The sequence below is a fragment of the Trachypithecus francoisi genome, unplaced genomic scaffold (assembly GCF_009764315.1).
Source record: "Trachypithecus francoisi isolate TF-2019V2 unplaced genomic scaffold, Tfra_2.0 Lachesis_group3, whole genome shotgun sequence".
NCBI classification, from domain to species: Eukaryota; Metazoa; Chordata; class Mammalia; order Primates; family Cercopithecidae; genus Trachypithecus; species Trachypithecus francoisi.
Window position 1 is genome coordinate 104,036,027 of NW_022681468.1, and position 26,429 is coordinate 104,062,455.

The following is a 26,429-nucleotide window of genomic DNA, read 5'->3' on the forward strand; positions in this document are numbered from 1 at the left end:
TTATACGGCTTGATACCCGTTGGTCTTTATTCTGGCTTCTAGGTCATCACCAAACATGTCCTTGTCTAGATTTTTACTGGACCTATAAATACTCTGGGCCATATCTTTACCACCTCTGCAGGCTTGGTCATAAACATTATAAATTTCATCTTCTACACCTGCAAATCCACTGGCCATACCCTACAGGAAGGTGAATGACATTAAATAAAAATGTAAACATTGTTTATTAAAAGATGAATCTGACAACATTCATGTGAAGCATCAACTCTTGTTAATTTGTAGCTCAAATTTTCCACAATCTGAACTGCAAATTTTAAAAAGGTCTTCATTGGAATGTGTGTGGTGGCTCAGGCCTGTAATCCCAGCACTTTGGGAGGCCGAGGAGGGTGAATCACTTGAGGTCAGGAGTTCAAGACCAGTCTGGCCAACATGGTGAAAGCCCGGTTGTTCTCCCCACACGCAGAATCGCCCCCAGTCCTTGGGGTTGGGGCTGCCACCTCTGGTTCCTTCTGGGCCAAGGTCACCGGGTGAGCCAAGTACTGGCAGCGCACCCTTTACTCCTTCAGCTGCACATGTGACTGCGTCTGCTGCCCTTCCTTGGCACTGGCTAAAGCCGAGTTTAAAAAGGCCGCCTGCAGGCAAGACGTGCACATTCTTGTAGGGGGATACACAGGACAAACGGGGCAGGGAGCAGGAGAGGAGCCCTTCCTTTGAGGCCTCAGAGGGCACACCTGTGGGTCACATGGTGAAAGGATGTCTGCTGGCTCCCAGGGAAGGCATGAGGTTCCAGAAAAACCAGAAGGCAGGAAACCAAGAGCATAAGGGGGTCTGGGAGGGACCACAGTGGAAGCCGACAAAGGTGGGGCAGCTGGAGTCAGGCTCATCATGGCTGCCCAGTTCTCCAGGTCCTCCAGGATGCTCAGCATGGGTCCAGGTGGCTGCTCCTCCTCTTCCTTCCCCCTCCCCCTCCCCTCCTCCTCCCCCCTTCCTCCTCCCCTTTTCCTTTCCCCCTCCACCTCTTCATCTCTCTCCTCCTCCTCCTCCCTGCCCAATCCATCTCCTGTGGGGGGTGGGGGTGTTCAGAGGGGTCCTCAGACAACCCAAAAAGGGAGGTACGGTGGCCCACCCCTGTCCCCACCCTCACTGTGTAACTGTGGGCCAGCCCCTTCCCAGAGGGGAATGAGCAGCTGTTCTTTATTTTCATTCATTTTTTTTTTAAAGAGCCAAGGTCTCAGTGTGTTGCCCAGGCACAGTCCCACTAGTCATCAGTGCAGGAGTTCTGACCTGTTCCCTTTCTGATCTGGGCCAGTCCACCCATCCTCAGGCAACCTGGGGCCCCCCTCCCCACCCCCCCCCCACTCCTGGGAGGTCACCATATCAATGTCGAACTTAGTGCAGACACCTGGTCAGCATAATGACCAGCTGTTCAAAAGGTCTCTTCCAACTCCTCAATCCTACACTGCCTGCAGTCCACGTTTCCTCCTGGGGCTCTCTCCTCTTCCTCTGAGTGGTCTCCTGTATCTTCCCCAGGGAGAGCCATGAGGCTCAACTGGGCCTGTAGCTGCTGGTTCTGCTGGCTGGCAGCTTCCAGGTGCTCCTAAGGGGCCAGGAAAGAGGGTGAGAAGGCACGGAGGTTGCCAGGTTGACCCGCTCAGGGCCCAGCCCTCAGTAACTCCCTTATCTGGGTCTCCTGAAACTCTTGGCAGACCATCTCGGCCAGTTTTGCCCTGAGCTTCCTGTTGCTGCAGCTGGTCCACGAGCTGGGTCTGCAGCAGTAACTGTCTGTACAGCACCTCCTTTTCAGAGGTCAGCTGCTGATAGGCGGCCACATACTGCAGCAGGTGACCCAGGTACTGGTCTGGCTGCCGCTGCAGAGTCTGAGCCTCTTGGCTCTTCAACTCCACCTGAAGCCAGTGGCTGGCTTCTAGATTCTGGGCCCATAAGTAGGGTAGCAAGGGCACTGTGGGGCTGTTTCCTGCCCAGGCTCCTGGCCCCTTGCTCCAGGCCTAAGTGACTGCATCCATTGTCTTGCCTCCTTCCCCAGCCTCAAATCTCACACCCTTTTTCCTACCATTTAAACTGTAGGCCACAGACTGGTGGAAAAGCAGAGGGAGCCAAAGACCATCTGCTAAGTGCACTACATGCCTAATGTTTCCACGTATTATCTCAATTAATCCTCAGCACCTCTGCAAGAAAAATGCTAAATTCGTTTTGAAGTTAAAGAAACCGAGACTTGGAGATGCAAGGTAGTTCAGTGGTGAGCAGTGGAACTGAGGCTGGAATTCAGTTGCAATCTAAGGAGCCTCTTATACCACTGTCTCTTTCCCTGTGATTGGGGAACTCCATGCCTCTAGCTGGGATAATGATGTCCAGACCTGGGAGGAGCCCAGGGCTACCCACCTCTAAAATTCAGAGGGCAGGAAGCAAGAAACAGTCACAGCACTGCCCTGGAGGGTGCTGGGGTCACCTGTCCCCCAGGCTGGAGCTGTCTCTGGCCTCGCACCTCCCTTCCCCAGAGGCTGGTGCCTGCTTCCCAGCCCTTCTTTGATGGGGCAGGGGTTACCGTCTCCTTCATTCTCAGTCGGCTGCTCCTTCAGCTTGTGGTTCTGGGAGAGCATGCGGCTGATGGTGGTGCGGTCATTCTGGAAGGTTTGCCTGTGCGCCTCCGCCTCCTCCTCCCAGAGCTTGGCCTTCCACTCCAGCAGCTTCTCCTCCTGCTCCTGCAGCCTCTCCTGCTCCCAATTCAGCTGACTCAAGCCCTGATTGTCTTCCACCTGAGCTTGTAGTTGTGTTGCCGGACTCTCCAGCTCCTTCTGCAGGTGCTCAGCCTCAGCTTGTAGCTGCTGCTCCACCTCTGAGGGCCCTGCTGGGGACTCCAGGCATGGGGGTTCAGCTGAAAAAGGAAGCAGAAAATAAGTGCCTCTGGATTCTCAAAAAAGAAAAAAACAAAACAAAACAAAATACCTTCCTCTTGGTCCACAACTCCTCTCATGCTTTCCACACTTGGCCTCCCTGCTAATGATTCTTCAACCTGGATGGTAGTCAATCTTCCAAGCCACTTTTAGACAGAGACCACTGTGGGTGGCTGACAACTGGCACTCCTCCTTCTTTGCTGATGGGGACACTGAGGCTTACGGAGATTACAAGACTTACTGTCTCCTGACATTCACCTCTTTCCCTCTGCCTCAAAGCCCTTCCATGCACTCACCTCCCTGGGGCATTCTAAGCCACCCCCACAGCCCTTTGATGCCAGTCCTACTTCCAGGTCACCCCAACCCCAGCTCACCCATCTGGTTCTTCAGTTTGGCCAAGCTTGTCTCCAGCTTCTGTACCTGACACGCTCATGCTTCTCCTCCTTCAATGTGCAAACCTGCCCGAAGCACAGGGGAAAGGGCCCTGGAGAGATGGGCTGGTGGCTGGACAGGCTGCCATCTCCGTCTCTGCTCCTACCTCCACAAAGCCCAGACCCATGACTACCTCCGGTTGTACTATTCCCATCTTATAGATGCCCAGAAAGATCCAGTGACCTATTTAAGGTGGGGGGCTGAAGGGTCAGGTCTCACATCCTCTGACATTTTCCACATCCTTTCCTGCCACTGGGCCCTCTCTCCTTTTATATGTAGAGCATATTCATCTCTCTTGGTGGAGTTGTTTAAGTGACTCCATCACCTGCAAGAATGGGCACAGCAGTTAGAAAGGGCTGTCACTGGTCCTCACCTGCTCTGACATCTGCATCCTCTGCCACCATATGGCGTGCTCTTCATAGAGATACTCAGCATACTGGTCTGTCTCCATTTGCAGGTACTGCACCCACTCCATCACCTGTGAGAAAGGACACAGAAGTTAGGAAGGTCTGTCACTGGTCCTCACCTACTCCTGGCCACCTGGGATCATCTTCCTTCCACGTCCACCTGCTGAAGTGTAAGGTCGGTGATCTCCAGTTTGTTTTTCAGCTCCTCCAAGTCATGCTGCATTGCTGCCTTGTGGATCAATATGACTACAAGCTGCTCTGCCTAAGCTGAGTTCTTCCGCTTCAGCTCCTTATTGCTGTTGCTATGGCCAGTGGCAGCAGAGAAAGGAATTAATGAAAAATAGAAAGGATTGCTTTGGTGATCAACCCTCTACCCTGCCCCACAACCACAGAACTGTGGCCCTGGAAGGAACCCCAGGAATCAAATGTCACAGGTGACAGGCCAGAGAGAAGACATGAGTTGCCCAAGTCTACAGCATGAGTTGGGGCACAGATGGCACTAGAGCATAGCAGTGCATGCATGTAAACCTGTACAACCACCTCACCATGCTCACCTGCACCCCTCCCACCTCGCCCACGCCACCCACGCTAAGGGCCCCAGACCTCCCATTCCACCTTCCCCCATCCTAGGTGTTCTTGTCTACCTGCAGCCTGAGGGCATCTCTGTCTCTGCTTAACTGGTTGTTGTCCTACAAATACAGAAAGGTGGAGTCAGGATACAGCAGGCAGAGGAGCAGCTGGCCGACCAGGAAGACAGCTACAGTGACTATTCCACAGCAACACTTCATCGCTCTCAATCATGCCTGACATATTTTCAAGGCATTTCCAAGCCTATGGTCTCATTTGTTTCTCAAAGAACTCAGTAAGGCTGGAAGGGACACAGAAAGAGATCGAATTTATAGCTGGCTCGCAGAGGCCCAGAGAGATCAAAGAATATTGCTATCATTCTTACCGTTATGACTACCACTGTTTGAACCTTTATTGAGTGCTTCACCAGGCATCATGCTAACAACCCCATTTAATCCTCACAACCACCATAGGAGACAGTTACTATTATCACCTCTATTGTGTAGATGAAAATCATGGGGTATTAGAGGTTAAGTGCTTGCCCAAGATCACTCAGACAGAGCTGGGATCTGAACATCCAGGTATATCTGATTCTCCATGCCCATGTTTTCACTGTGAGGCAGGAAAATAGGGTCTGGAGGCAGGGAACATAAGGCCAGTTCACACTTCAGCTATAACCGGAAATATCCTCTCCATAGGGCGTATGCGTAAATGACTTTGTAACTTCATCCTCTCCAGTTACATAGGGCATATCTGAAGTAACCAGTGGAATCCTCTAGGGGGTCATTAAACCCCCCAAAATTTTGTAATGGAGTCCTTGAGCCCCTGTGCTCGGGTGCACTCCCACACTGTGGAGTGTGCTTTCATTTTCAATAAATACCTTCATTCCTTCCTTGCTTTGTGCGTTTTGTCCAATTCTTTGTTCAAGATGCCAAGAACCTGGATGCCCTCCACCTTTAACAGCTGGGGGGTGGGGGCACAGATAGAAAGGGGAATGATCTTGTGTTCACTTTTTGAAGAGTACATTTGCATAGTCTAAAACTCAGAAAATACAGAAGGGAAATATCTCCCAGCCACCGTGTTCCCCTCTCCTGAGTTTTTTACGAATCCTTGCAGACATGTTTTATGTATATTTTCTTTTCTTTTTTTTTTTTTTTTGAGACGGAGTCTAGCTCTGTCGCCCAGGCTGGAGTGAAGTGGCGCGATCTCGGCTCACTGCAAGCTCCGCCTCCCGGGTTTACGCCATTCTCCTGCCTCAGCCTCCCGAGTAGCTGGGACTACAGGCGCCCGCCATCTCGCCCGGCTAGTTTTTTGTATTTTTTAGTAGAGACGGGGTTTCACCGTGTAGACCAGGTTGGTCTCGATCTCCTGACCTCGTGATCCACCCGTCTCGGCCTCCCAAAGTGCTGGGATTACAGGCTTGAGCCACCGCGCCCGGCCTGTATATTTTCATAGTACACACATAGACACACACACAGACACACACACACATGTGTTCCCACTCTCTACACAAATGGTAACATACTAAAGATACTCTTCTGTATCTTCATGGTACAAGTATCCTAACCCCCACCTAGAACTTGGTCAATGCCACAGCCAGGTAAGGGCAGGGCAGGCATTTGGCCTCCAAGCTCTGGGTCCAGTACTTGCTCCCCTCAGTGCCCCCCAATTCACCCACAGCAGCCAACTGCCTCTAATGACCACACACAAAAGCAGTGAGAAATGGCCCATGCTGCCTTCTGGGTGGGACATGCCTTCCTGCAGAAGGGACCTTTAGGCTCACTCCTCCATCTGGAAAGCCGGGCTGCCAGGGTATGGTTAGGTGGTTGACTCACCCTATTTGCCTTCTTCTGCTCCTCTCCAACTCTCCCACACGCCGTCGGAAATCCTGCAGGCGGCTGGTCAGATCCTCGGCCTCTTCTGGAATGAGAGAGGTTGAGATGGGGCCCAAAGAACTTCCCCTAAAGGCCTGTCAAAGTGTCAAGTTGAAGGATGACGGGGTGCCCAGATTCCCACCTTCAAACTGCCTGGCAGCATGCGGGGTGTACTACAGCGCTGTCTGCAGCCGAGTTTTCTCACATGTAAGGATTTGTATTGCATGAACCTGAGCCTTTGGGAGAAAAACCAAGCCAGGCGTGATGGTTATTGCCTGTAATCCCAGCGCTTTGGGAGACTGAGGTGGGTGGATCACCTGAGCTCAGGAGTTCAAGACCAGCTGGCCAACATCATGAAACCCTGTCTCTACTAAAAATACAAAAACTAGCTGGGCATGGTGGCAGACACCTGTAATCCCAGTCACTTGGGAGGCTGAGGCAGGGGAATCACTTGAACCAGGGAGGTGGAGGTTGCAGTGAGCCAAAATTGTGCCACTGCATTTCAGCCTGAGCAACAGAATAAGACTCGGTCTCTAAATAAATCATTAAATAAATACACAATGCTTTCCATTTAATAAGCACTCAAAGCCCTTGATCAGTTTAAAATAAATACAAGCCCCTTGTAAAGTAAGGCTAAATGCTAAGTGATGGGGGAGAGAAAAAGGACATAAGTAATTCCTACTCTCATGAGGTTAATGACTAAATCCTATTTTTCTAGACTCACCTGGCCTCTCTAAGCCCTGTGAATGAAACTGAATTTCTCACTCAATACCTGGCTATGACTTGCAATCATGAAAACCAAGAGTTGTGTTATGTCACCGTGTATTGCTTGTTACCTGAATTCCACACTAGGCTGGGATCAAGGGTTGAATCTTGCATGATTTTCTCCATAACCTGTGTGCTTCTTATCCCACACCAAACTAAGCTTTTTTCTAGAGTTCTGCAATTTACAGTTAGTATATAAGAGTGGTTTTCAAACATGTAGTCTCTGGACCAGCAGCTCTAGCAGCACCTGGGAACTTCTTATAAATGCAAATTCTCAGGCCCACCCTGGACCTGATGAATCAGAAACTCTGGACTAGGGCTCAGCAATCTCTGGCAGACAGCAGGTAGTAAAATGTATTTCCTTCTGTAGGTCCAAAGCCAGGGATACTATATGTTCTGTCTTGATATGAAAAAAATGACATGCAATTAAAAGACATATATCTCCTTCCTACTCCCACCCTCTATCCAATGTGTTTTATTTTTATGAGTTAAATAAGAAAATGAGTGGCAATCAGAGATTTCATCTAAAACGTATATTTACAGGTATCAGTTCTCAACCAGCCTGATCTCATCCAATATCATTTATATCCTCTTACATGTAAAGTTTTAGAAAAGGATCATCACAATGTAAGACTCAGGCATACTAGGAGTTCTGTAATAAAACACCAAGTAGATCAGAATGTCCAAAATTACTGGAGAAGAAAACTGGAATCATTGGTTATATTTTCAAATTGCATTCAACAGGAAATTTAAGTTTTGAATTTTTTTCATCTTCACCTTCCAAGTTAATAGAATTAAACCAAAATACTCCAGTCTTCCGAAGCCTCTAGCCAGGCAAAATTTTACTATATTACTTCTTGCTTTTCAACGGCTATAAAGCAGACTCACATTTTGTATACCTGCAAAGATGCAGAACGGAACAGTTCCATCTGTTCAATATTAAAACAAAAGTCCTGTAACCTCAGTTGGTGAGCGTAATACTTCACCATTAGCCCCAAAGCCTCAAATATGAAAAGATACCAAGAACACCACTAGCAATCGAAACTCAACTCTCGGCCAGGAGCAGTAGCTCATGCCGTAATTCCAGCACTTTGGCAAGCCAAGGTGGGAGGATTACTTGAAGTCAGGAGTTCAAGACCAGTCTGGGCAGCATAGTGAATTCAAATCTCTACAAAAAGTTTTAAAAATTAGCTGGGTGTGTCAGCACACTTCCCGGGGCTGCTGTGCCATTGCTGGAATCTGCTCTATGGACAGTACCGCGTACTTCTACCTGTAGCACTTTCCCTGGCTGGAATCCTGCAATTGTCACAGTGGCCCGAGATCCAAGAAGGCAGGGCAGAAGCATCGTGTCCCCTTCCCAGTGGGTGCAAGGGAGGCCGGGGGGTGATGCACAAGCCTGTGGGAGGGTGAGGGGCAGGAGGGGTGCATGGTGAGCCTCTGTTGACTGCTTGCTGCCTCAGCTGGAAGGTCAGGACCCAATGTCTATTACAGGTTAAATTACAGAAGTATTTCGGATTTCAAATTTTTTACAGATTTTGGAATTCGAAAATCTGAAATCCAAAATGCTCCAACGAGCATTTCCTTTGAACCTGGACTTCGAACATCATATCGGCGCTCAAACAGTTTTGGATTTTGAAGCATTTCAGATTTTGGATTTTCGGGTGAGGGATGCTGTATTATCTTCTGAATGAAGCCACTCATTTAGGAAAGCCCAGAGTTTGGGGACATGGAGCTGCAGGCCAAAGAGGTGATTTCTGAGGTGGCTTCCAGTGTGGAAGGGCCTGCAAAGTGGTTTAAGGCAAGCCACAAAATAGGAAACCCAATATTTAGCTAATAGAACACTGATAAAACCTGCTCAAGATGTCTGTCTACTAACACAGATGGAGCCAAGCCAATGCATTATCATCATTTTAAAAAGGCACCAATCCCTCTGCAAAAGCACTGAATTGTATCATGAATCATCAGTGGTGGTTTTTTAGGGATATAAAGAAGGTGTTTTCACAGTAGCTCGCATGACACACTATCTTCCAAATCTCTAAATATTTCTCTCCCCAGCCCAGTCCTCTCCATAGTTGTCCAAACCCTCCCCCCCACACCTTTTCTCATGCTGTCTCCAAAACTCAAAACCATGCTCTGACTTTCTGCATCCTGCCCTCCCCTTCTTGGACCACCTGGGAGGCCCCCTGGTTCCCCAGGGTGTCCCCTCCTCCCCACCTGGGATCCCTGATCTTTCCTCAAATGGACCAGTTTGGCCTCTCCTAGTTTCTCCAACTCCGCGTCTCCACCTTTCTTCCTTCACTACACAAAAATGTCCAGGAGGCAAAGAGCCCGCAAACCAGGGAACCTCCCTTTCCAGAAAGGAGGAGTGAGGTGACTACAAATATATGGTTACGATTTTCTTCCCTGGCACCACTGTTTCCATGGGCAGCGCTGAGCCCCAGTCCTGGCAGAACTCAGAACCAGGCTCTCATGAGCTGGGGCAAGTGGGGCCTAGGGAGCCTCTGGGTGGAGCAACTGCCCTGCTGATTTGGCTCACTGCAACCTCTGCCTCACGGGCTCAAGTGATCCTTCTACCTTGGCCTCCCAAGTAGCTGGGATTTGGGCTACCATGCTTGGCTAATTTTTGTATCTTTTAGTACAGACGGGGTTTCACCTGTAGCCCAGGCTGGTCTCGAACTCCTGGACTCGAGTGATTTATCCTCCTCAGCCTCCCAAAGTGCTGGGATTACAGGTGTGAGCTGCTGCGCCTGGCCTTGTGCCACCTTTTAAATATCAACAAGGACAGATTAGAGAACAGCGGAAGAGGGTGAGCAGCATGATCAGGTGATACAGAAATAATTTCACATGAAGAACTGGGCATGCTTTACCTTTTTTTTTTAAGCCATTCTGGGCTGGACACAGGGGCTCATACCTGTAATCCCAGCACTTTGGGCGGCCGATGTTGGTGAAACCCCATCTCTACTAAAAATACAAAAATTAGCTGGGCATGCTGGTGGGCGCCCGTAATCCCAGCTACTCAGGAGGCTGAGGCAAGAGAATTGCTTGAACCCAGGAGGCGGGGGTTACAGTGAGCCGAGATCGTGCCACTGCACTCTAGCCTGGGTGACAGAGCGAGACTATGTCTCAACAACAACAGCAACAACAACAACGCCATTCTGTGAGGGTTAATTAAGAAAATAGGGTCAGGCGCAGTGGCTCACCTGTGTAATCCCAGCACTTTGGGAGGCCGAGGCAGGTGGATCACCTGAAGTCAGGAGTTCGAGACCAGCCTAGTCAACATGGTGAAACCCCATCTCTACTAAAAATACAAAAAATTAGCCGGGCATGGTGGCGTGTGCTTGTAATTCCAGCTACTCGGGCAGCTGAGGCAGGAGAATCGCTTGAACCTGGGAGGTGGAGGTTGCAGTGAGCTGATATCGCACCACTGCACTCCAGCCTGGGCAATGAGTGAAACTCTGCCTCCAAAAAAAAAAAGAGAATATATGATGTATGCACCAGAGCTCAACATTAGCTTAGGAGCATTTCTGAGATTTGGAGCTATTCAGCAATGGAAGTTCCTAGTACACACATCAGGTATTCACAATACCCTTTCTCAGGTGTTTGGTCACTGCTAGTGAGCCTGCCTGGATCAGTGTTTCCCAAATGACAGTCATTTGCATCTTTACATATTTTGGGGGGTGGGGTGGGGTGGGGGCATATCCCATACTAGATTTTTAAAAATTGACATTAAAAATACATGTTTAAAATGTGTAAAGTGCACTAATCTTAAGTGCACTTGATGTATTTTTTATTCATGTATATACTTTTGTTATCCATCACCCAGGTCAAAATACAGAACCAGCACCCAGAGGGTTCCCTCCTCTTCCTTCCCAGTCAATAATCGTCCCCCCCTACCTAACCACTGTTCTTACTTCAATCACTGTCAACTAGTTTTGCACGTTCTTGAACTGCATATAAAGTGTCTCAATTTTTACTTAACATTTTTCTTGAAGTACACTTGTTTTTTGCCACTTTTTATTTGACCTAAGAAATACCATTAATGAAACAATGGTTTGACGTGATAGGCATTTCCCTCCTAATATGCACTAAAACACTCAACTATTTGGAAAAAGAAGTATCTTTGTGTATCAACTAATATATTTTCCTCGGCCACCGTTGGTACACGGACCACATTTTGTTTCTCAAAGCAACCAGGTGATTTCTGAGGTCATTTGCAGCTCGAACACGGAATGACTTTGTGGTGATCGAGTAGCCAAAAGTTCATGGAATGCACTGTCACAATTGTGATTCCGCTATAGGGCCGTGCATCCATCCAACACTTGTTTAATACCTATATTTAATACCTAATACCTTAGACTGGCCTAGGCTGTGCACACAGAAGACTAAACCTCACTTCTTGAGTTGAAGTGGGGGAAATAGAGTAAATCATTTCACGATGTGTGGTTAAGTGCTGCAGCTCAGGTAACCACCGGCACACAGAGAAAGGGCGGTTTCTGGAGACAGGGCGGAGAGGAGACCGTGGGTGGGCATTTCCCAGAGCAGCCTCTGCCAGCCACTCTAATTTGATCACTTTGCCACAAAGCAGCAGCTGCGGTCAACCTCAGCCTCCCTTAGCAACCTGAGTGCCCCGCCCAGGTGCCTTACTATTGGGCTCGTGGAGCGGGATGGGCAGCTCTGCCGTGCAATCCTAGCTCGCAGCCCTTGCTCCGCGTGTACTCACGGGAGGACTCGCAGGCGTTACGGCCCTCCTGCGTGCCCCGCCCACCCCCGGGCAGCTTGTAGCCGGTGCGCAGGCGGGGCTGTGTGCAGTATCAGCGCGGAGCCGGAGCAGCAGGGACCCGGAGCAGCAGCGGTGAAGCGCCTGGGCTCGGCCGAGACTGCCGTGCCCATTGCTCGCCTCGGTCGCCGCCTCTTTAGCCACCGCCGCCGCTGCCGGGGGAGCGGCAGCCTATTGTTTTTCTGGGCGGCGAAGGTGAGAAGCTGTCTCGGCCCGCAGGGGAGCCCCGGGGAGCCTCACTGTGAGAGCACAACTTAGTTGGCGGAGTTGGGGGAAGTTTTGTGATTTGAGGAGGGGTCGGTGTCGGAACGCGGCCCGATCCCTGCGGCCGCTAGGTGGGGCGGGCCCCGGAGGAGGGTCGGGGGCTGCGCGGGGCTTCGGGGGCGGGCAGGATGGACGGGTAGCCGGGCGGCGCGGGGACCTCAGCTTTGCGGACCCCTCCTCTCTGCGCATCACCCTTCTCCAGCAATGTCTGCTTGGGGCTCGGCGCGCCTCCCACTCCTCAGCCCAACTTGGGGGCCGTCGCCGCTTTCCGGGTGGGGGGCGCGCCCGGCCGCGGATGGCCCCGAACCTGCCCCGGGTCTCCTGGTTGGCGCTGCTGGGGCGGGCTCACTCCTCTCCTGGGGCCGGCGGCCGCCGTGTGGGGTCCGCGCCCTGAACAAGTGCTGCGGGCGCGAGGGAGCGGCTCCCCGGGGCAACGCGGACGGTAAACCCGTCCGACGGCGCCCGCCTGCTGGGGTCTCCGCTGCTTCTCCGGGACGCGGCCAGGCTGAAATCCCCCGCTCGGAGTCGAATGACTCAGGAGACCTGTTCGGTCGGTCCAACTTGCATCTATACTTTGAGACTAATGTTTTTTGTAAAGGCAAACCGGTATGTGAAATTGAAAAAAGGAAAAACCCTCAAACAAACTTTCTTCTTTCTTTCTTTTTCTCCTCTCTCTCTCTTTCTTTTTTAAAATCAAGAAAGGGGGTAGATAGGTTTGTTTTGGAAATGGTTCTTATAGCGGAGTGATACCGTCACATTTAATGCTCCTACTGTGAACTCAGGAATTCACCATGAAAGTTGGATTGAGCGGTGTTTTGGTGTTCATTCTTTGCTGACACTCATTAATGAAGTTATTTGGAGAGTTGATTGCTTCAGTAGAGTAAAAACCAGTGTGCCTTTTTTGTTGTTGTTACTACTCCCCCCCCACCCCCTGCATTGTTTTAATTTTCGAAGAAGCAGTTTATTCAGTTTTTCTAAACCATTGGATTGCCCAGATGAGGACAAACGGTACAGTTCTTGAAAGGTCATTATTGGCAAGTTTGTGAAGGAGCTAAGATCAGTTGAGAAACCTGTGTTACTGTTCTTGTATTCCGTCGTGGACTCTTGGGGATTTGCAGGCTGCATTAAGTACAAGTCTGGTCCAGTTTTGGGTGCACATATTCCACTGAATTTGTTCGTGTGGCTTATTATATGCACATGATTCTGTTTCAGTTCCCCAGATGGAACTAGCTTAAATGTCTGTCATTCATAGTGACAAATGAACAAAATGGCCAGAGTGTCATTTACTGTTAGCTTCAGTTGTGTTCCTTTACCGTCTGCTAAATGAAAAAGAAAAATTTGAGAAATAACTGTGTGTGTCAGTTTGCTGTGAGTGATTTCTCATGCTAAGTGGGTCATGTGGAGAAGCGTTCCTGGGCTTTTCTGGTTTGATGGGCCTTGTGTTATAAAACCAATTTTCTTCACCTGATGAAGCTCAAGACAAATTTTCTTCAGGCACAGGCGTTGCACTTTAAAACTATAGAGCCAGTTTAAGGATTCACAATACTCACTCGATGGCTTCCCTTCCTGGTTGTGTGGTTGTGTGTGTGTGATTGTGGGGAAGGAGGTTGGTTGACAGGTTGGAAGGGATTGTCAGGGAGGGACACAATGTAAGCAAGTACTGTTTACAACATAACGTGACGAGTGCACCAGTTGCTTTCCTTCTCTGGGCGGTGATGGCATGTTATCCTGTAGGTATTATTGTTTTAGGATTTCTTACACTTGGTTTGCCTTGACTAAATGGTAACTGCACACATACTGTACTATAAATGGACTCCTCCTCTAGTCCTTAACTCCTTGAGGGCTGTGATAGACCTTACTTAGCTTTGTACCCTCTTTGCCAGTAGTCTTAACAGTGCAGGCACGGTGTGTGTTTGAATTGGGTAAATTATTTTTACTGCCTAGTGGTAGCTAGCGTACACAGGAGAGAGCCACTAACTCTGGGGACTTGTCCAAAATGACAATTCACTTGCAGATCTGTGATGAAATTTACTTTAAAAGGATTTCTAACTTTAAAAAAAAATCTGTCGGTTATTATTTATTTAAAGAAGTGGGGCTTAACTAGTGCTCTAAGGATTTCAACAAGAGATTCCGATTTAGAAATCCCCCCCCCCCTTTTGGTGAAATTATTATTTTTTTTTAGAGTCGGAATCTCACTGTTTCCCAGTTGTCTGCCGGGAACCCAACCCATCCTCCCACCTCAGCCTCCCACAGTGTTGCAACTACAGGCCTGAGCCACCTACCCAGCTGGTGAAATTATTAAAATTGTAGTGACAACTCTCCCTCCATTGTGAAATTGGAAAAAAATTAGACATTTTAGAAAAACGTACACCCTTTGGAGCTAGGTAGAGTTCAGATCCCCACATTTCCATTGACTAGTTGTATAGCCTCTCAGAGCTTCAGTTTCCTACTCCATAAGGGTTAGTAACATGCTTTGCAGTGTTTTTAGGGATGAATGAAACTGTGAGGTACTTAACTGCAGTATTTAACATGAAGTAGGTAGCTATTTCCTGGTAGCTGTAATGATAATAATTTTGATACGTTTTTACATGACTTAAGCATTCTTAAAAGTCTGATGCTTCTGAGTATAGAGGCTTAGCTATTTCTTTCATAAAGAAGGGGCCCTGAGACTTGTGAGTCTTATAGTAACGCATTTCTTAGGTCATGTAAACTGAAGGATAATGGAAACACAGTCACCTGTGAGTCTTCCTTTGAGAGTGGGACTCGCAGAGTGCTTGGTGGGGTAGAGCTCTTTGTGACTATGGTATTTAGGAAATGGTGAGAAATGGATTGTTTTCAGTACATCAGTCATAAGAGGATATGAGTTAGTTCCAACTTTCTTTATTTTACCTTAGTCTTGATAAATAACAAGTGTGGATTATGTCTGTATTTCTCAGACTTGTTTAAGGTAGAACTGGACTGGGTGTTAACAGTGTTGGTTCAGTACAGAGGCATGAGCCACTCACTTCCCCTTCAAGATAACACTTTAAAGGTGCCACCATTTATAGAAGAAAGCAGTGATTTAAAGCGGCCATACCAGCACAGTTTAGAATACTTACAGTACCCAATGGAGTAGATACATTCTAGAAATACTTACCTGTAGTGGGAGTTGAACAATGAGCACACATGGACACACAGAGGGGAACATCACACACTGGGGCCTGTTGGGGGTGGGGGCCTAGAGGAGGGATAGCATTAGGAGAAATACCTAATGTAGGTGACAAGTTGATGGGTGCAGCAAACCACCATGGCACGTGTGTACCTATGCAACAAACCTGCACGTTCTGCACATGTACGCCAGAACTTAAAGTATAATAATAAAAAAATAAAAATAAATATTTACCTGTTAAGGACATTTTCTCTATATTTTATTCCATCTTTCCAATAATAGTTTTCTTATGAAGAGATTATAGTAAACCTTTAAACATTATGTTTGATCAAACTTATAGATTGAGGGTAAACCTTTAAAAATTATATTTGGTGACACTTACCGAGTGAGGGTAAAAACATTCCTGACAAAGCTAGGCAAAGAGACTTGGACTTTTTTTTTTGAGAAGGAATCTCACTCTGTCACCCATCCTGGAGTGCAGTGGTGCGATCTTGGCTCACTGCAACCTCTGCCTCCCGGGTTCAAGCAAATCTTCTGCCTCTCCCGAGTAGCTGGGACTACAGGCACGCACCACCATGTCTTGCTAATTTTTGTATTTTTAGTAGAGATGGGATTTCACCATATTGGCCAGGATGGTCTCGAACTCCTGACTTCGTGATCCACCCGCCTCGGCCTCCGAAAGTGCTGGGATTACAGGCGTGAGCCACCGCACCTGTCTGAAACTTGGACTTTTGATGTTCCCTTCTTTTAAAGTTAACATCTAGCACTTGAATAGACTTGGCTATTACTGATGGGGACAGGCGTCCATTTGGAAGTAGCTTCCCTCTCTGTCTGTCTTTCCCAGGTCAGGCTGTCTTACTGCTGTGAACGGGGAGAGAGGAGAAAGCCGTGGGTGGAAGAAAGTTTGTTTCATGGCCTGGCGCGGTGGCTCATGCCTGTCATCCCAGCATTTTGGGTGGCCGAGGCGGGTGGATCACTTGAGTTCAGACGTTGAAGACAAGTCTGGCCAACATGGCGAAACCCCGTCTCTACTAAAAATAGAAAAATTAGCTGGGCATGGTGGCAGGCACCTGTAATCCCAGCTACTTGGGAGGCTGAGGCAGGAGGATCGCTTGAACCTGGGAGATGGAGGTTGCAGTGAGCTGAGATTGTACCACTTCACTCCAGCCTGGTCGACAGAGCAAGACCTCGTCTCAAAAAAGAAGAAAGAAAGATAGGGTCCCACTCAGTTGCCCAGGCTGAAACGCAGTGGCAGGATCACTGCTCACTGCAGCCTTGACCCAAGTGATTATCCCACCTCAGCCTCCCAAGTAACTGGGCTCACATGCATGCACCACCGTGCCTGGCTAATTTTTTTGTTTTTATAGAGAGAGGATCTCTCTGTGTTGCCCAGGCTGGTCTCAAACTCCTGGGATGAAGTGATCCTCTCACCGTGAACTCCCAAAGTGTAGGGCTTACAGGTGTGAGCCACCATGCTCAGCCTGCTGGGGTTTTTGATTGGCATTGCATTGAAGCTGGAAATCAGGAGGCAATTGACATTTTAATAACGAGCCATGACCATGGTATATCTATTTATTTAGACCTTCTTAGATTTTTCATCAGTGTTTTGTAGTTTTTAGTAATTGGATCTTGCATGTATTTTGTAATCTTATATATTTATTTCATGTGTTGTGGTGCTGTTGCAAATGATACTTTTTGATTTCCAGTTGGTCATTGCTAGGATATAGGAAGATGATTTTATGTTACATGCTGACCTTGGATTCTACAACCTTGCTACTAAACTCATTTTTAGTACTAGAAGCTTTTCTGTAGATTTTTGGAATTTTGTGCATAGACAGTAATGTCACTGCCAATAAGGGCAGTTTAATTTCTTCATTTTCACTTTGTATACTGTTATTTCCTTTTTTTTTTTTTTTTTTTTTTTCCTGAGACGCAGTTTCTCTCTTGTTGCCCAGGCTGGAGTGCAATGGTGCAATCTCGTCTCACTGCAAACTCTGCCTCCTGGGTTCAAGTGATTCTTGTGCTTCAGCCTCCCCATTAGCTGGGATTACAGGCGCCTGCTACCACGCCTGGCTAATTTTTGTATTTTTAGTAGAAACAGGGTTTCACCACGTTGGCCAGGATGGTCTCAAACTCCTAACCTCAGGTGATCTGCCCACCTCAGCCTCCCAAAATGCTGGGATTACCGGCGTGAGTCACCGCTTCTGGCCCAAGAGGACACACTGTTTCTTGGCTTATTAAGAGGTGTTTGGTTAGTGTTAGACCAGAGGTTGGTACATTCTAGCTTGCTGACTGGATTTAACATGCTGCCTCTTTTTATAAATAAATCTTTATTGGAACACAGCCACACCCATTCATTTATATATTGTTTAACAGAGACCATATGACCTGCAGAGCGTAAAATATTTACCAATTTGCGCTCCACAGGCACTTTGCTGACCACTACTGTGGACACCAATTTTAATTTAGGTATATAAACTTTTTTGTAGCTTCTGAGGTTTTGCATTAATTTTGCTCAGGCATCTAGGTTGGTGGAAGTGCTTTCTGTTCCTTCTCCCAAACCAATCATACAACCATGTAACTTCATGCCTGAGTTACTGTGTGGTCCTCTATAGTGATTGAGCTTTTACGTAGTTCTTTGCAGGCAGCATGAATTTCAAAAATCTCCAAACTTTTGATATTGCTAATCTTTGTAAACTTTGCACACTCAGCTCTGGTACATTCTGATGATGATGTCCACACTGCAGTCTATGAAGAAAAGACTGATGATTGTTTATATTAAAATGCAGGAAGAGAATTGTAGCAGCAACTTTTGCTTCTCTAATCAATACCGTAAAAGACTTACTATGTGTGGGCAGTGGGGGAGAATGTTAATTTATAAATTGAGATAGTTGTATTAAAATTGAGTGACTCTTATTTTGACATAAAGTGAATGTGTCTCTTTTATACAGCAGAAAACTATTAAATGTGTTTTTTCTCAGCATTATAAAATAAAGTGGAAAATGTGGGAAGAATACAAATCCTTAACTAGTGTGCTTCTGCTTATTTCACACCCCTCATATTTCTGATTCCTTACAACTATAGCTGGCTTTACTCCTGAGTGGTGAAATTGATGAACATACTTAAAACCACATCATTTAAGACTTTGAATTTTGACATTTCCTCCTCTTCACAGTCTTTCAAATACTAGGCAACCTGTAGGGTTCCACTGTGTCTGTCATGTATTGTCCCTGTGTTACATGAAAGCAGCCCCAGTGAACTTGTGAATTTGTTAATCATTTCACTGGCTACTGGGTGAGGAAGAAGTAGGATTTTCTCTCTTAAAATTCCTTAGTGAAATCACTGGATGGGCGTGGTGTGTTTCTTTAAGTTTCCTTTTGGTCAAAAATCTGACAAAGCAAAGACTTTCAGTGGGTCTTGGTCTTTCAATAGGTTTAGTTTTTAAGTGTGTTTACTCTGACTGAAAACTGCCTTCCTGTAATATGCTCCTTCCTTTAGAACACAGTTCTTAAGTAGAGTTTGTTTAAATGTATAAAATAAGTTAATGCATTATATGCAGCGAGGTTTTGCATCAGAACCCTGAGTTCTCAATGTTGTGGCCAGTTTAAGTGTCACCTTTTACTTTTAAAGTAAAGGTGTTTTAAAAGGTAAAACATCTTTTACCTGTTTTTTCTCTTACTTGCTTTTTTATTTTTGGGGTAAATGATATCTTTCTCAGGGAGGCCTTCCGTCAGCACCGTGTTTAAAATGGCATCTCCTTCATTTGCTATTCCTTCTGTTTTATTTTTCTCTATAGAATTTGTTACTGTGTGAAAGCTATTTATTTTAATGTTTTATTTACCTGTGTTACCCCTAGAATAATATCTATGGAGGTAGAGATTTTTGTCTGTTCCTTCTGTACCTACAGAATCTTGAGGATTATGGTGTCTGGCACATTGTAGGTGCACAATGACAGCTGAACTAACAACTTCAGGGAGAGTTTGTAGGATGGGGCTCGAGGTGTAGGGCAAGTCAATTTTTAGATTTGAGGTCATTAGCAGGAGATCCTCTTATGATGTGGGGGGAAAAACACATGTTTTAACATCAGACTGGGTTTGAATCTGGTCTCTCCAACTTACCCTTTGACCTTGGTGTTAAATAATTTAACCTTTGAAAGATCAGTTTTTTCAGTGGTGAAGTAGGGAAAATAGTATCTTTTTAATGGGGATTAAATGTAATATCAAATATAATGCTCTGTAAATGTTAGTTTTTTCTTTCTCCTTGTGTGCCAGCATTGGGGAAGTCTAAAAGCAACCTGAATTACCAGTCTGTTTCTGGAGCCTTCTGGGGTCATTACTTTGATTCCTTTTGACAGATGCATTCTTTTGAACAGCCTGTGTTGCCAGCATAACAATGACCTGTCCCTTTGACCAGTGTGGGGGCCAGACACTTTGTCATCCCTCTTTTAATCCATGTATCAGAATGACTCTTACGAGTTCTGGCTTTGAAAAATGTTTAGAGGAGTTTATAATTCCAGACAGTTCAGATGACATCGGCCCTTTCTTAAGAGTCCTCTGAGTTTGCTCAGCTTCCTCATTCCAGTGTGGTGGGAACCATTCAGTTAAATTGATGTTTATGGTCTTTACACATAGTCATCCTAAGTTTCTTGCAAATCACGAAACATCAGAGGGCTGCTAAGTCACTAGTTTGTCTCTGCAGATTTCTCTAATCCAAGCTTGTCCAAACTGTGGCCCACAGGCTGCATCCTGCGAGGACTTTGAATGTGGCCCAACACAAATTCGTAAACTTTCTTAAAACATTGGCCGGGCATGGTGGCTCACGCCTGTAATCCTAGCACTTTAGGAGGCCGAGGTGGGTGGATCACCTGAGGCAGGAGTTCGAGACCAGCCTGGCCAACATCTCTACTAAAAATACAAAAATTAGCTGGGCGCGGTGGCACGCGCTTATAATCCCAGCTCCTCGGGAGGCTGAGGCAGGAGAATCGCTTGAACCCAGGAGGCAGAGGTTGCAGTGAGCCAGGATCATGCTACTGCACTCCAGCCTGGGTGACAGAGTGAGACTCCATTTCCAAACACAAAAAACTGTGAGATTTTCTTGTTTTGCAATTTTTTTTTTTAAAGTGTAGCGGCTATTATTAGTGTTAGTGTATTTTATGTGTGGTGCAAGGCAGTTCTTCCAGTGTGGCCCAGGGAAGCCGGAAGATTGGATACCGCTCCTTTAATTTTTAATGGATTAACAAGGTGTTAATTCCTGTATCAGTTTCACTGATATTTCTTCTGCTTGATGCAGGAACACTTGACTAGTTAGTTAAGGTAGATTGGTCCATACATTTATGGGTTCTTTCATTTCCATGTCCTACGCAAGTCTGAGCAGGACCTGGAAAGCTGATTAAAAGGCCAGTGAGCACAGTGAGCTTAATTGTAAATTAAATGGATATTTAATACATTGAGAAGGTCCTCAAACCTTTCAATCTTTCATTTTCATCCATGCTTGCTATTTAAATCTGATGGGCTTGAAATTGACTGTTCTTCTTGTAAAAATGTTGGTTGGTTATTGCTGCCTTTCTCAAGCTTGGTTTTCAGTGTGGATTTCTGCAAATAATTTTTGCACCAAAAAGTACAAAGTCATTAAGTGAAGGCAGTCAGGAAGGCAAGAGTACCCTGAGCTAGGAGGTTTGCTGTAGCTCATGGGGTGGACCAGAGAATGAAAGAGTATGGGCCCGGAGGTGGTTCAGTCAGTGTGGGAAAGCCACCTGCTTGTCAGCTTTCTACTGCGTTGTCCAGCAGAACACATTGAAGCTTGGGGCCTGCAACTGGTGTGGAGATGATTGCATTTAGGAGGCTGATGTAGTTTTTTTTCCCTCTTAAGTGTGTGTTAACTGCTTTTTGGCAAAGTCTTGATCTGAGACATACACAGCTTGATCTGTGGCAGATCTTTGAGGGTTTTAATATCGAGAGGGTTCTGTTATTTGAGTTAGGCATGACTAGGCTACCAAGGCATTACTTTTCAGTGCAAACATTTGGTCATTTCAATTTATTGTTAGTGAGGCTTTTGTGATTTCTTAGAACACAGAGTTTGGGATTTTGTCTGTTTTTTGCATGTGTGAATGACACTTTATACTGTTGCTTATATTGCTGGTTAGTATGTGCCTTCATTTACCTATTGTGAGTAAGAAACTTCCTCAGATCAAATTATAGAAACAGAACCAAGTGACTATAGAAACAGTCACTTGGTTCTGTTTCTCTGACTCTTAAGAGGATGAGATCACTTTATACTCAAATTCAGGGTGTTTGGTAAAGGACCTACCATGCTGAGCATTTATAGCCTAGATGAAGTCCTGGCCCAATCTCCAAGTTCAACTTTTAAGAACACGCTATTCTTAATGTTCAGCAATTCAACCCTGGAAGCCTTCTCTAAATCTTAATGGGATTTTTATGAGAATTCATTTAGTGAAAATAACAATCAGGGAATCCAGCTATTAAGTTTGAGGAGGGTCATGCCTTTTAGTGGTTAGAGAGGCAAGCTGTAGCCTCCCTTCCCAGAGAAGGGGAATTGAGGAAGAGATTTCTAGTGGCCCTTACAATCCTCCCCTCACTTTCCAGGCTCCCTAGTAAGACTGGAAGAAGTCCCTGAGTAAACAGCATTTTGTGAGTTTGAGGGACTAGGTAAAAACGTACGTGAACATACAATGGTTTTGCTTTGATAACTTTTAAATATCCTGTTGGTTGTTGAAACTTCTGTGACAGTGAAACCTTTTGTCCTTATTTTTCAGTTGGAAGATCTTTCTTCCCCACCTGAAAAGATGGAGTTTGGGATCAATCCCTGACCCCGCTTCCTTCCTGAATCTCTTAGTGTATAGTATACAGCTGGGCATATGGTAATCTGAGGCACGGGATTGTACTCATAGAGCTATGCTTGACACCTAGGACTTCAGGTGCTTACGTATTTAAAAATCAAGGCGCTGACAGGGCTGTGTTCCTTCTAAAGTCTCTGTGTGGAGAAAGTGTTCTTTTGCCATTTCCAGCTTCCAGAGCTGCATTCCGTGGCTCATGGTCTCCTTCTTCCATGTTCTAAGCCAGCAGTGTAGCATCCTCAAATCTCTGACTCTGCCCACTGACTCTCCTGATACTCCCTCTCTCACTCATGAGAACCCCTGTAATTACATTGGGCCACTCAGATATTTCAGAATAACCTCCCATCTTAAGATCCTTAACTTAATCAAGTATGAAGAGTTCCTTTTGCCATGTAAGGTAAATAGCGCCTTGAATTTTAAACAAATGAAAGTCATTTCGGACTTCTGACTTCCAGAAATGATAATATGATAATAAATTTGTGTTGTCTTAAGCCACTGAGTTTGTGATAATTTGTTGTAACAACAATATGAAACTAATAGAATAGTAGTTTGGAAAAATTAGTGATAAAGGATAATTGGCAAGGAGAGGATAAGTGCAGTTGGATCAGTTTGAGTTCTCTGTATGTTTTAGTGTCAGTGTTTTGTAACATTTTAGTTTTTCCTAAAACCAAAGGATTGATTGACCTTCAAAAGTCAGCTCCTTTTTGATGTTAGTCTGTAACCTTTTATCAAAGCAATATTTTCCCCAAATAGGGTTGACAAGAAGACATTCTAAATTATCTCCTGATAAGTTGTTTTGACTTCAGATGTTGAAATTGCAGGCCCATCTCCCACCCATCTCTGTTTTCTCACTTTTTTTGTATGTTCTATAATAAGTCTTACATTGACTTATTATAATAAGTAAATTATCAGTGGTTAGTGTATGTGTCTGTCTGTCCTTCCCTCTTTCCCCCAACCCCTCCCTCTCCTTCCCCACTCTGAGTGTGTGTGTGTCTCTCTGTGTGTGTAATTACAAAGAAGTTGTAAAGGCCTTTTAAAGTAGTTATGATGTGATTTCCCCTCCTTTTAAAAAATAAAATATGTTGGCCGGGCGCGGTGGCTCAAGCCTGTAATCCCAGCACTTTGGGAGGCCGAGGCGGGCGGATCACGAGGTCAGGAGATCGAGACCATCCTGGCTAACACGGTGAAACCCCGTCTCTACTAAAAAATACTAAAAAAAAAACTAGCCGGGCGAGGTGGCGGGCGCCTGTAGTCCCAGCTACTCGGGAGGCTGAGGCAGGAGAATGGCGTAAACCCGGGAGGCGGAGCTTGCAGTGAGCTGAGATCCGGCCACTGCACTCCAGCCTGGGCGACAGAGCGAGACTCCGTCTCAAAAAAAAAATAAATAAATAAAATAAAATAAAATAAAATATGTTAAGCATAAGTAGTAACATCTTAGAGGGCAGATAGGTGGAGACTTTGACTTTCTACTTTATCTTTGAATCGTTTAAATGTTTACAGTGAGCATATTATTTGTATCATACATAGTAATTTTTGATGAAAACATTTTGAAGGCTGAAAAGAATGTCATGTCTTTTGAGAATAAACCTATCTTTGTGCTAATTAACACTGGAGGTCAGCCAAGGCTTTATAATAAAATATTGGATTCAAAACACTTATGAAAGTGGCTAGTTGAAGAATATAATTTGCTTTGAAACATATCTTGAAATGGAAGTATATTTCTAATAATGAAAGGTGTGGTTTTAGTAATAAATGAAAATAAAATATCCCATTATTATCCCTTCATAGAAAACAAATACAACCCTAAATGACATTTTCATTAACCAGTGATTTTCCTCTAAAACTGAGATTTTTTTTAAGACCTAGGTAGGATTGGCAAATAGTGTACAGAAATCTGGACATCATTTGAAGATAATTGTTTGGGTGGGATAGAGGCATAGAGTACTGTTTTACTATGTTCATTTTTATTAATGAAACTGTGAATTTAGACCAAGTAGTGATTTCAGAGTGGAAGATGGAACAAGATGTTTAGTGGGTTTTGTATACTATTTTTGTAAAAGGTTTTGATGCAGAATCTTTCATAAAATGAAATCTTTTTTCAACATGCCTGTTATTTACTTTTAGAATTCATGGAATGGGTTCTTGTCTGAAGAACTACAAACCTTTATTGACTCCAAATTTGACTCAGCTCTTTTATATTTTCCTTTTCTTTCTCACTGATAAGGGAAGGTACTTTATAAAGTAGATTCTTCATTAAAAAAGAAAAAAAGACTATATTTACCTGGTCAGAAGTTGTTTTGGGTTTAAAGAAAAAAATTGTAGCCTAGGTTGCAACAGATGGTCTGATAGTTATAATGTGTTACGTCTTGTTTGTTCGTTTGTTTTTGTTTTGAGACAGAGTCTCACTCTTTTGTCCAGACTGAAGTGCAGTGGCACAATCACAGCTTAGTGTAGGCTTGACCTCCCAGCTCAAGTGATCCTTCTACTTCAGCCTCCGGGAAGCTTGAGCTTCCCTTCTTCTAACCTTTGATGAAAGTGTGGTCTCTCTCTGGGCTGCTGGTGGTGAACTGAAATTCAAGGGGTGGTATCTGTGCCAAGAGGCCTTTAGTCCAAAGGAAACAGAAAGTGGAGGATAGACCAAGTATATAGTTCTTGAGAAACAGATATTTTGTTTTGAATGAGGAATGTCAGCAGTGGAGGGTGGATAGGGCAACCCATACAGCATTTGGTAAGGAGATAAGCCGACATCTTTCTGAGGGGCAGTTTGGAATCTTTACAAGGCCATGGGGAGGCATTTAGTCCATGACAACTGAGTCTCTAGGACTAATTTGCTTAGGTGGATTTTCAGAGTCTGATTCATTCTTTCTCCTCTTGCTGATGAAGGTGGGTGCCAGGAGTTATGGTAGTCCCATGTTATATCTAAGGGAACTTGGGCTAGTTTCTTAACAATATGTGCAGTGAAATGAGTCCCATGTCTGAATCAACATCTTCTATTAATCCAAACCTGGGTATAATATTTTCAGTTAATGGCTTGACTACATTACTAGCAGTTGCACTTGAAAAGGTAGTAGCTTCTACCCAATGAGTAAGGTGATCTATCACTAGTAAATATTTTAAGTGACCGATCGTGGGCATTTTTGTGTAATCAATTTGAACACTTTGGAACAGCCTTAATCCTGGATTTCTCCCTCCAACAGATGGCTTTCTGAGGGTCTGCTTATTAGTCTTCTCACATACTAGGCGACTATCTGTAACTTGTCTTTCCAGAGTATAAGTTCCTATACGTCTGTAGACCCCGAGGACTGCATCACACGTAGCTTGAAGTCCCTAAGGAGTCCCTTGATGCAGATGAGAGAGAATTTCCCTCACGCGGGGTTTGGATAACATTTCTTTTTGGTCTGGTGACACCCATTTCCCTTCTGAATTTTCTTTGCCTCCTGTTTTTATTAATTTTTCCTTTTCAGCGGGAGAAAAGATGGGGACTGCAGTCGGGGGGGTGGGGGAGGCAAGGGCCTAAGTGAAAAACAGGTGTTTTCAGAGGAAACGGCAGCTTGTTTGGCTATTTAATCTGCTAGGTTATTCCTTCCGCTTTGAAAAAAAACGCATTTCTGATGTCCTGGAGCATGGACAATAGCTCTTTCTTTCTTTTTTTTTTTTTTTTGAGATGGAGTCTCGCTCTATCACCCAGGCTGGAGTGCAGTGGCCAGATCTCAGCTCACTGCAAGCTCCGCCTCCTGGGTTTACGCCATTCTCCTGCCTCAGCCTCCCAAGTAGCTGGGACTACAGGCGCCTGCCACCTCGCCCGGCTAGTTTTTTTTATTTTTTAGTAGAGACGGGGTTTCACCATGTTAGCCAGGATGGTTTCGATCTCCTGACCTTGTGATCCGCCCATCTCAGCCTCCCAAAGTGCTGGGATTACAGGCTTGAGCCACCGCGCCTGGCCTTAATAGCTATTTCTTTTGGCAGCTGGAGGTTATCTAATACTTGGGTGGTTAATTCTTTGTGGACCATGTCTTGGCCTTTGCTATTAATAAGACCTCGTTCAGTCCAAATTTTTCCAAAGCTGTGAGCTACCCCAAAGGTGTACTTGGAATCAGTATAAATCAGTATAAATCAGTATAAATCAGTCCCTTCTTGGTTTTGCAAGTGCTTTAAGGCTTGATTTAATGCAAACAGGTCACATGTTTGGGCAGACCAATTATTGGGCAGTCTTCCTGACTCTACTTCTTCAAGTGCCTCCCCATCGACTACTGAGTACCTATTATGCCTTTTTCCTTCAATTACTTGGGAAGAGCCATCTATAAATAAGTGCTGCCCTGTTTTGTAAGGGGTCTCTTCTTAAATCAGGCCTAACTTTTGTATGGTAATCAATTAAATCCAAGCACTCGTGCTCAGGTCTCTTTAGATTTGGATCTCCAGTCAGGAAACCT

The 26,429-nt window shown here is 45.5% G+C and overlaps 1 pseudogene; it reads right to left on the reverse strand.

The window, feature by feature from the left end:
- LOC117071086 lies at nt 1–3,834 on the reverse strand (annotated as a pseudogene).
- Nucleotides 3,835–26,429: the final 22,595 nt, after the last annotated feature.